This window comes from Colletes gigas, unplaced genomic scaffold (genome assembly GCF_013123115.1).
Source record: "Colletes gigas isolate AHSC1104 unplaced genomic scaffold, ASM1312311v1 Colletes_gigas_Sc00024, whole genome shotgun sequence".
Lineage (NCBI taxonomy): Eukaryota > Metazoa > Arthropoda > Insecta > Hymenoptera > Colletidae > Colletes > Colletes gigas.
The window spans coordinates 712,351-724,149 of record NW_025106653.1 but is presented as its reverse complement, the minus strand read 5'-3'; positions in this window follow the sequence as shown (position 1 = coordinate 724,149).

Below are 11,799 nucleotides of genomic sequence, written 5' to 3'. Positions count from 1 at the left end.
AGCGAATGTGTGACGAGTCTGCCGGGTGTCAGAAGGTTCGAGTTATCGCGATCATTCCGCGTGAAAAATACCGTGTGGTTCGTCTTCCAGGCCTCTTATTCACGAGAGGGGATGGAATTAGACGCACAGTCGCGTTATTTTTATTTTTATTTTATTCCGAACTCTGTCTTCTTTAGGTATTTCAATATCATTTATATGTAAGGTGTTCGTCTCTTGACAAATATATTTAAAGTTAGACAAACTTTCTACGTTAATACTTAGGCTACGTTACTCATGCATGGATGACAAGACTTTAACTAAAATAATTACTTCTTGAGTTTAGATGTTACAAAGTTAAGTACTGAGACAAACTTTAGGTTGTATAGTTTACAATTGTCTAAAATTGAAATTTTTGTGTTGTAGAATATCACGCGGTTTTAGCTTGGCAGTCAACATGTTTATCCAGAGAAGATTTAGTTAGAGTTAATTTCATAAAATGACAATATAATTCTAAAATCAAATTAATCTTTCGAAGTGAACTTAAAATAAAATATCAAAGTTTTAAAAACATTCTTTCCTATTGAAACTATCCATTTATTAAAGATAGTGCAATTGATTATTTTAAAATTTTGTATAAATCAAAATTTTGGTTTTGTAGAATGTCATACGATTTTAGTTTGGCAATCAACATGTTCATCCATACAACGTTGAATTAATTTCACAAAATTGCAATATAATTCTAAAATCAAGTTAATCTTCCGAATTCAAAAATGAAATATCGAAGTCTTAATAACACTTTTTCCCCTCGAATCCTTGAAACAATCCTTTTATTAAAAATAGTGCAATCGATTGTTTCAAAATTTCCGTACTTAAACTGCAGCAGATAGGTGATATAAAATCGCCTTATATTTGATGTTTTCCAAATAAAATCTGGGAATAAATGACCCCTTAACCATGACATTGCGAGGTAGCGTTCCGCCAGCAGCTTTTGGTTGCCACCTTTTCTCTCTTTCCGTGCCAAAAGTTTTTCCAACTTCGTATAATCATTTTTCCCGGAATGTCCCGATGGGGTCCCACCCCCTGGCCCTCTCAACCGACCCTGCTTAAGCCGCCGCTTCCTCGGGAACCCACCCTCGCGACCGCTTATCTCAGAGAAATTCTTTTCGCGGTTTCTTCCAGGGAGCACAGCCCCTCCCTCCCCCTCCACCTGCAGGTTCGTTGGCGCGGAAGAATTTTAATTCTTCCCCTTCCCCAGAAAGTCCCGGACGATTTTCTTTCCCACGGATTTTCACGAGCATTCGTACATCAAAGGACGCCCGCGTCGCTTCCGCCGGAGAAAAAGCGTCTCAGTTGTCCGTTTTGCTAACTGAAACGACACGCGGATCTCCATGGATTGTTGCTGTAATTGCTGTTCCAGCAACAGCCTCGCAGATGGACCCGCATTTATCTAAAGTATTTCCTTTATCTCCGGGGAAAGTTTGTTGCCGGGAGTTTCGAGAACAGTGAATTATTTGTTCCCGTGCGCGAGACCGCCTTTTACGATTTTCAAAAATATTTTAATTAGTTTTCCAAATGGAGTGTCCGTAAGCAGCGAAGCACTGATAATGGTCGCTCCAGCACGAATAGCTGGGCCAATAAAATTTTTGAAAATGTATGCTTAATGGAGAAATTTCTGTAGAAGACCATGTCTCGCTTAATTGAAATAATTAGAATTAAATAAATTAAATAAGTAACGTAATGGTTCAAATGGAAAGGAAAGTAGTATAATATAATTTCTATATTCTATTATGGAGATTCCTTATATATTAGAATAAACTCTATTTATTATTATCTTTAAATTTAGCTGATGCTAGAAGCTACATCCTCGTATAAATTTTGTCTAAACTTAAAATAGCTCTTCCTTCGTAATCAGGGCGGCAAAATTCTGATATGTAAATACCCCCCATTTGCAAGTACGATGGGCTATATACATATAATATAATCAAATTGGCATTCGTTCCTGAAATGAAATACAATATCCTACGATTACGATTACGAGAAGTTCACGGCGGATGACAAGGTATTGAAGTCAAAATTACCCAGCCACGAAGTGAACTGTTGATCACGGAGGAACCAACAGAATCCCGTCGATTTTTAATCTCCACCGCCAGCATTAATAATACATGAACCTCGCGCATTTGCTCGCCGAAGTTTGACCGTGTACAAGGAGCATCAAATATGCAGGTGTCTCGTGAAAAAGAAAACATAAGGAAAGGAGGGGGAACCTGAGGAAAAAACGCGTGGTGATTAGATAGGGGAAGGTCCGGGACGGTGAGTTTATTAACGATATCGCGAGCCAACGAGGGTGGAAGAAAAGGACTCTCGATAATTTGCTGGCTCATGCACCCTTGAAAGAAAATCCATATTCTGACGTTAACGAGATTTTATAGACCGGCATTCGCTGTTAGTAACCAACGAAGCCAGTGGATACTGCAGAGATTAGAGAGGATAACTGATCGATCCAATAAACGTTTCGTAGGTTAATGTCTTCGTTAATTGTTATTGCGTCAAACATCGGACGCGTTTCATCCTGTCAGACATTATGCAAAATATCTTGGTTCAACGTTGCATAATATTTGAATTGATTTTACCGCCTTTGAATACTGGAATATATTTTGAAAACTGCCCTGTGAAGTCTGCTACCAGATGTAAAACTACAGGTGCAAATTTCAGGAGTTTGGCAAAGGCAATTGCAAGAAATGTAGAACTCAAAAAAGAATGATTTCAAAAATTTTTCGTTTTTTAATTTTTAAGTTAAAGGTTCTTTAGTTTTTCGTCAAATATTCTCCAATTATTTACGTGTAATTCATGAAGTATTGTCCTCTTTATATCAGAAGAAACTTTACATTTCTTTCGAAAACATTTACGTTTTTAATTATTTAAATTAATGTTATATTAAAACTGCATAAGCGTGTATGTAAATATTGACTATTGCAATGAAGATTGTCAAATTATAAGAGTGAAAAATACAATTTCTTAACGCTAAATGAAACTGTTCTTTCGAGAAAAATTTTCGTCCCTCAACAATAAATTATAGTTTTTACAACAAATCTTTCATCAATAACGTCACAATTCCTTTCACGATTCTGTATTATTTATAATTTTTGTTATGATACATTACTTTCTGTTTGGAGACTAAAATCGTTAAATAAAAAGAAGAAATTTTTATCAAACCCTAATAAACGAAGACTAATTACATAATTTAACCGCGTATGCATTAATGGCGTGTGCCTGGAACCACCTGGCTCGAGGAAGAAAAATCTTAGTTCTTTCAGGGACTCGAAGCGGCTGGTTCTTTCGCCGAAGGACGAGGACGACGGAGACTGGCACCTCCTCGCAGCGACAAATATGGAATTTGCATATAAATCGGGTATTTCCATCTGTGGCCCTAGCCTTGCAACGCCGGTTGGTTCGTTCGTTCGTTCGCGTGATACAGAAATGAAGAGATCTCCCATTTCCTCTCGCCGACCCCCTTTCCTGCGCCACCTCTTTCCTCCTCGCCACTCCGCTCGGAAATACTAACCTCTAGATATTATTAATAACCCGAGATGAGATCGAACGCATCCCTCTTCGTCGTACCGCAGGGATGGAAAATGGGAGGAGTCGAACGAAATCAATCTGCCATTCGCTCGTCGATGTGGCTGCCCTTTTTCCAATTCCCTTTATCAAACGCGCGATTCTTCTTCTTCCTTCCGGAACCAGGAAGTCGACGCAAAACGTGTACCACGTGCACCACGTCCACCACGTCCCTGATTCTTCTACATATATAGCATGATTTAAGAAAAATTCAAGTTAAATGAATTGTACACTCGATTCGTTTTTTACACGAATTCGATCCAACAAAGTTCAGGAAATGGATTTCATCTTTCTATACAAATTTTCTACTTCGACACGGTTTCAAAATATTTCATACAATATACGCATTTAATATATTCAGGTACATTCGTGACGTTGAATTGTGAAGAACGTCTAAAGAGATAAACCACCCCTCATGCATCTAGTCTCAAAAGTATCTCAATAAAGTTTACGATAATTTCTCATCTGTGCAAGCGACTTTGCGATCGAATCGCGAGTCAAGTACAAACGCCCCCGAAATTCCAGACAGAAGGAGTGGTTTCAAGATCGTTCGGATCGAGATCGCGTTACAGCGTTTACCGCCCTCGCCAGTGAGAACCTGCAGAGCTCTTCTTCGCACTTTTTTTTACCCTCTCCTGCGCGACGAGTGAAAGGGACCAGAAGAGAGTGTCAGAGAAAGGGGAGGAAAGCAGCTTTGTAACCGAAAACCTCCTTAGGCTCTCTATCATTTTTAATCGGGAGAATAAATCGTTTGATTCAATTATCAGGGGCATCTCCTGCCTCCCTCGAGGACCCGCGACGAGTGGCTCCAACGGAAGGGAAAAAACCGTCTCTTTGTCCGGCTTAAGAATCTCAGAGACACTTAAGAGGCTTAGGATCGGTTAAGGTCTGACGTTAAACACTGCGACCGTTCCGTTGACGTTGCCCGTTCACCGAACATTCTCATAAGGGTTGGTCCCTGAGTGCAAGCGATAGAGCTTGAAACACTGAAGCCAGCGATTATGAGTTTGCGAACATACGTTCAAGAGTTCGGAAGTTATTTAATTTTTAAGTCGGGGCAGTCATTTATCAGCTGAAGCACAATTTTCAAGCAAAAATACTTCAAAAACTAGAGATCAACATTTTTTATTACTACCCTGATTGTACGAATGCTTTTGGGTGGTTGTTGATTAAAATCGACACTCGTATCGAAGAGATTTGCGACAAGAAAACATCCTGAACATATGTATGTAATCTGTGAACAGTTAGTCTTGGTGACTGTTTCGCTAAATTGTTATTTGGAGACCGCTAATAAAGGATAAATTCGGAGATAAAAAGGGAGCCACGTGTTGCGGGGGAGTCGCGTGTGCGTGCGGCGAGCCAAAGCCTCCGAGGAGTATTTTCAAAGTGGAAAGAGACGAGATGGAATAGTCGGGCTTTTCCTTATTTTTATCAGGTTTTCCAAGGGGATGAATATTTAAGGGAAGCGGACTTAATCTGCGCTCGGGGATTCGTGGCAGACGCGTATCGCAAAGCAGACGATCTCCCTTGTTTTTTTTATCCTCTTTTCCTATTGCCCCGTTATTCTCCCGCCACCCAAGCCACGGGAGCCGAGGAGACGAGGCTGGAGGTGGAGAAATAACGAAGAGCATCCTGGAGGATGGAGCACGGCGGCGGTGCATGTTTCCCTAAATATTTTATGGCCGTTATCGGCTCTTGACCGAGGAAATTCCGCCGGTAATTTCATCCCCGTCGGCGTTCGATAGCGAAAACTGATTTCGTGGCGTGACCTTAAATACGGCCACGAATTATATTTAAAGAAACGTAGAATCAAAGGTGGAGGGATCTAATAAAAGCAGCTTTATTTTAAAGTGGAGCTAATTCGAATCTAAATTGAATACTCCTTGCGAAATGTTAGATACATTTAATAGCACGTTGTTGAATTTCGTCCCCTGAACTATATAAATATTTCTATATTTATATAGATATTAGGTACTTTGCATTGGATAAAGTTACACAGTAATGTGAAGTGTATTGAAATACAATAGAAAAATGTAAACAGTAACTTGTATTTTTATGTGATAATAAAAATTTATTATTATTATTCTTTTGCTCAAAAATAAATCTTTATTTTTACTCTTTGTATGCAATAGCTCGATTGTCTCATATTTTGATTTATCATAAAAAATGGCCTAGCTTGGTTAGGCCAATATAAACTTTACAAAATAGTATATGACTATAAAATATATGCACCGATCTCAAGAATTAATAATTATACACAAAAACATACTATTTCATACATAATGTTATGATCAAAATTAAAAATAGATTTCTCAATTTGAACCCAGTGACTTATTTTGTATTCCTTTCGAATAAATTACTACTAAAATTTCCCTTTTCACCGTACTGTATTACTGGCGTGCTAGAGCTATGACACAGCCATTCGTATCCATTACTGAAGCAAAAGTACGAAGAATTACGGCAATAATAACGTTAAAATGTTTGCAAACAAGCAAAAATACAGTTGTTTTACACAGAAACATAATAAAACTTAGCTAAGTATCAAATGCTGTCACTTCTATTGAATTAGGAGCATCCGAATTCATCTGTTTTCTTCGCCTAACAGTTCGAACAGGGAATAAATAACCGAATTAGTGGCATAGTAAAGCAATGGCACAGCCATTTGTATCCATTACTGAGGTAAAAGTACTTAGAAATATCTAACATATACAAAATCCTGGGCAGAAGAATAGTTTGTTAGAAATGTTACACAGAGTAAGAGTGCAAATGATCCAATTTAGGGTCCAATTCACAACGTTATCCTTCCTAATGGCTTCCCTGGAAGGTCTACGCGCCCCTAGAATCGTCCATCGCTCCGTCCAGCGTGAAAGTCGCCGTAATAAAAACATTTCTCACTCGCGTAAACGTTTTTCGCCCCGTATTAAAATGTCAGGCTCGTTGATCCGTGGGCTGGTCCGGTTCTGGGCCGACGGGAGGCTGACGGACCAGGGCGACCCTCTGACACCGAGACTGGATCCCGGGGCTTTCCCTTGCAAATTCTCTCTTTACCACTTCTCTGCAGCCCATCGCCGGAGGCCCCGACCACTCTTTCTCTCCCGGGGGTTTGTTTTAGCAAGAACTCGCCCCCGAGTTTTCGGATACACGTACAGGGCTCACCTACACGCAGGTATGCGCGTGTACGTCGGGGGATCGGCGAAACCTTCACCGCAACCGGCGGCTGCTGCACGAGCAAGCATGCCTGCCAACCTTTATTGGTTTTTACCGAGCAACACACAGTCCGATATTTTTTTATTACGACAAAGCACGCGCTTAACCCCCCCGACCGCGCATTGTTCGGCATTAAACGCGGCAAAGGTTGCCCCGGAGGAAGGAGTTAACCGTGCCTTCGCACGAGAAACGATAACGGGAGTCGCTGAGGAATCTTCCGGAGTCTCGAAAACACCGACATTTTTTTTACAGACTACTCTTCGGTTTCCTTTTCTCTATTATACGTAACTCGCGTTACTTTCTAGCCTGTAGATACCGGAAAAAAAGTATCGCAACAGGGAACGATTTTTTAGAAATTATTCCAACGGAAACACGCGTCTAAGTTAACCCTCGTATCGTGTATTAAATACTGAAAACAAATTTTATTTTAATGTAGGCACGCATGTACTTTGGGGTAGGTGGTTGTTTAGATGATTGCACCTGAACGACTGAATGGATTTCAATGAAATTTTATATTTTCATTTAAGAGATAGCTTCCATCCTGCTTCTCATTTTGTTCATTAATTTATCAATTTATCGTATGTAACGTGAAATAATTTTCAGTTTACTTGTAAATAAGTTCAAGAAAAATTATTTACAATATATCAGTGAGGTATAAAATTGAAGTCGAATTTGGCAAGGTTTCTGCATTATTACTTCGTACTGTAGGATTCTTCGACAAAAGCGATCAATTAAAAAGAAAATAGATTAGATCTGAATTTCTCTTACAATTTTTTGTCATAATTTTAAAGTAAAACAGTATATGAAGGAACTTTAAATTTAATTAACAAGGTTGAGGATAACGATAAATTGTTAAAAATATGATTATGCAAGATTGTAGAGCCTCATTGGCCAAATATCTGTTAATTGAATGTTATACTATCCAACCAGAACATGTCTTTGTGACATACCTTTTCTCTTATTAAAACATTCTTTTATAATGACCAAAATTAACCCCTATTCCAACAATTTAGAATAAACGCAGTATTATTTCGACCTTTTTTTAAGGTCTTTTTCAGCAGAGATAGACAGAATTTTATTCGAATAACAGGTGGTGAATATACAACTCTCTATAGCAATTTATTAGCAACATTTACTCGATTCAACAATTATTCAGATGAGTCTTTATTCGTTCAATATAAAACATAATTTAAATTGTAACTTTTATTGAACAAAAAACTTTATGGAAGATTAAATTAAATTTATCGAAGACTTATTTTTTTTTCTATAAATTATTCGAAATTTTAGGACTCAATGCTTGCAGTGAATTAATTTGTTTTCTGAGATTACATTTACTGGGTACAATATTATTCCGAGACACCCGTTACATGCGTGATTTCGTCTTTCCCACGCGATTTCGTTTCCGAGTCTCTCCGAGAGCCGCATTGAAAGTAGCGGGCCAACCTTTAGCCAAGCGAATTACGAAATACTTTTACAAATTAAATACGCGTAGGCATACGGGGGTAGGTTTGGCGGTGTTGGCTTCCATCGGACCGCAGTCTCGACAAAGTATTCCCAACAAGGGGCGAAAAGCCCTTTTGGATCGTCGTCTCGACCTCGGCAATTTTTCAAAGACGCCTGTACCATCGTTTTTTTTTCATATTTAAATGAAATAGAAATCTTTGCAAAATTGTATACTACCAATATTACCACACCAATCAATATCTGTTATTCATACCATTAACAAGTTAATTTGATTCAACTTTACGTGCACCAAGTTCGAAATAAATAATCAAACGAAAAACCAACAACTGTATACAGGGTGTTCGGCCACCTCTAGCAAAAATTTTAATGAGCGATAGTAGAGGCCAAAATAAGACGAAAATCAAGAATACTAATTTGTTGGTGGAAGCTTCGTTAAAAAGTTATTAACGTTTAAAGTGCCGCTCTTACTGAATTTTTTTCTCGAAAATGCGCAAGATTTCGGGGGTATGTCTATTCACCAAAAATGACTGTAATTGAACCCTACAACCGAAAATAATTTTTCCACAACGATTTGCAATTTTTTAATTTTCTCGAATAATTTCACACCTTCTCTATTTTTTTTCTCGAAAGTGGGCAGGATTTCGTGGGTATGTCTAATGACAAAAACTGATTGTAATTGACCCCCGCAACCGAAAATAATTTTTCCACAACGATTTGCAATTTTTTTTCTCCGTTGAAAAATTTAGGCACCTAATTGGATTTTCAGTAAGGAATTTTTTTCTCGAAAGTGCGTACGATTTCGGAGGTATGTGTAATGATAAAAAATGATTGTAATTGATCCCCACAACCGAAAATAATTTTTTTTAAACGATTTGAAAATTTTTTTTTCGCCGAAAAATTTCAGCACCTACTCGATTTTTTTTCTCGAAAGTAGATAGGATTTCGGAGGTATGTGTACTCACCAAAAATGATTGTAGTTGACCCCCGCAACCGAAAATAATTTTTCCAGAACGATTTGAAATTTTTGAATTTAATTGTTAATAACTTTTTAACGAAGCTTCCATCAATAAATTAGTATTCTTGATTTTCGTCTTATTTTGGCCTCTACTATCGCTCATTAAAATTTTTGCTAGAGGTGGCCGAACACCCTGTATAAATGGAATTACGAATTCTATGCACGCTAACGCAATAAATATTCGGAAAAATATAACCACATTAATACCGTTTACTATATACTAGATACTAGAAAAATTAATTCTCAAATTAAAACGTTGAGGGAAACAAGTTTGGATAGAATTTGTAAATTTTAACAAGGCTACCAAAATATGTAAACAAATTTTAGGTTATGTAGCTTACAATGGTCTAAAATCAAAATTTTACTTTTGATCTGTCAGTGAACGTGTTAATACGTTCATAAAAATGTCGTTTCGTGTAAATAATTATTACCATCGGTGGAAACAGTATGAAAGCGACACGCCGTAAAGTGTCTCGACGCGTTTCCATCTCTTTCATCGACGTCTCGTTCCGCGAGTCTACCTGCAACAACGACGGCAATCTCGCAGCGGCTAAATTCGTTAACTTTTCTCGCAGAGCGGCCTCGAAAATGAGCAACACAGTAACACACAGCCGTCCGTCTTTTTAAGGCTCGCGGGAGCGGGCCACCAGCGAAAGCAGGAAAAAATAGCGGAGCATTAAACGCAAACAAGGGTAGCAATTTCGGAGGGGACTCGAAGAGTCGAGAGGTCGCGAGCGAGTGGAAGAGTAGAAGGTGGGTTGAGGGGTTGGCGAGGGGTGGAGGTGGATGGCTTGTACACGTAAAATCGGGACGGAGGGGAGTAGCTGGCGAGGGAGGATCGGCTAACCCAGCCAGGAGAGACCGAGAAGGATCGAGCGAGAGGGTTAAGGGGCTCGACCAGGGTTAAGAACGCTTTAGAGGGAGGCCTCCGCCGTTCTGGCGCAGTCACACGATACTTTTTAATTTACTAAAAATGCGCATTCAACCCGTCAAGTGCCTCGGAGTTTCTGAAAGGGAGACTGGAAAACCCAACGGGGGAGGACTTCGAGAGCTTCTGGACCGACTTCAATGAACTTATTCCGATCGGGGAAAATGGAGGCAACGGCCAGGATCGAATCGAGCTGGACGATCCAGGTGTGGATGACACAGATTTATAGTATCTGGTACTCGGGAGCTCTCTGTCTCGCGAAGGGTGGTCGCCCGGTATTCTTTCAGAATTAGAGATTAGTCGACTGGAACGAGGGGTATTTTACTTTCGCGGGATGGTCGTATAAATTTACCCTCGAAACCCAGCGAGAATCGCGAGAATGAATGCATTTTATGCGGTAGTTTGTAATATTTTATGTTTTGATCAATCTTATAACAGACTTAGTAATACCGATTCATTCTTGAGTACCACGTTGATTATCACATACCAATAAGATGTATTTCTTGAAACAATTGTTGTAGTATCGATTCAAGTATCAAACATTCGAAGATTATTAGAGTAACTTCGAGTAAATATTCATTAGTGATTTTTATCATATTGGGAATGTTTAATAACGTGTTAGGAATATTTATGCAATAGAAATACATACGTTTTTGATCGTTACAACAAAGTGAACGTAACTTTCTTTAATAGAACGTTGTAATAAATATTGTAAATAAATACAAAAATCTTGTAATTTAGGAAAACAAATTTGATTAGGAAAATAAGAATAATAATAGGTAATTCAAATAATAACACATTCTCCTCTTTTTTATTATTGCTTGCATTACCTACTACTATTATTCTTATTCGAATAATTTTGTTTTTCTACTTTTTTATTTATATTATAGATATTATATCTTCTGAGGAAAACAATATATACAAAGATGAGTGTCTGTTATTATACATCAATTTAAAAAGATTCTTGAACAATTTTTATCCTTTATAACACTTTCAACGTGTGTGTTCATGATTCTCTAACGTCAATAATTTCGTGACGTATAATACATATTCGTACATGTATACAGTTTTGAAATTATGCAATAAATTTTTCCAATATATCTTGCATCGTGTATACACAATTTGTTGAAAATCACGCCTCAATTCCAGATTAGAGGATCGATGTAATAGAGAGATTTAGCTTTTGTGTTTGATGCTATACTATGATATCTGAGCACGTTTCAGTCCCATTACTCAACGCGAAGATCGAGCATCCTGTATTGAATAATTTGTAATTATCGCAGGCGTTGCCGGTAAATTGCAATTAGCAAAGAAATACGTGACGCGGGAGTGGATTAACTTTAAAATGAAAATTTTCCTTACGAGGGCCATGAAATCTTCCCCAGCTGAATTTTTCGTCCCCCTCAATGACAATCCAAGCGGAAGAAGTGATCCCAACCCCTGTCCCGTTGCTGGCCACCCACGCAAAGACAACCTTCTCCCGGCTTCATCGCTTTTGTTTGAAATCACAAGGTAAAAACCGAGAATGGCCATGTAATTAGGTGTATTAAACCTCGGAAATGGCGAAATCGATTCGGTGTTTTCGATGTCA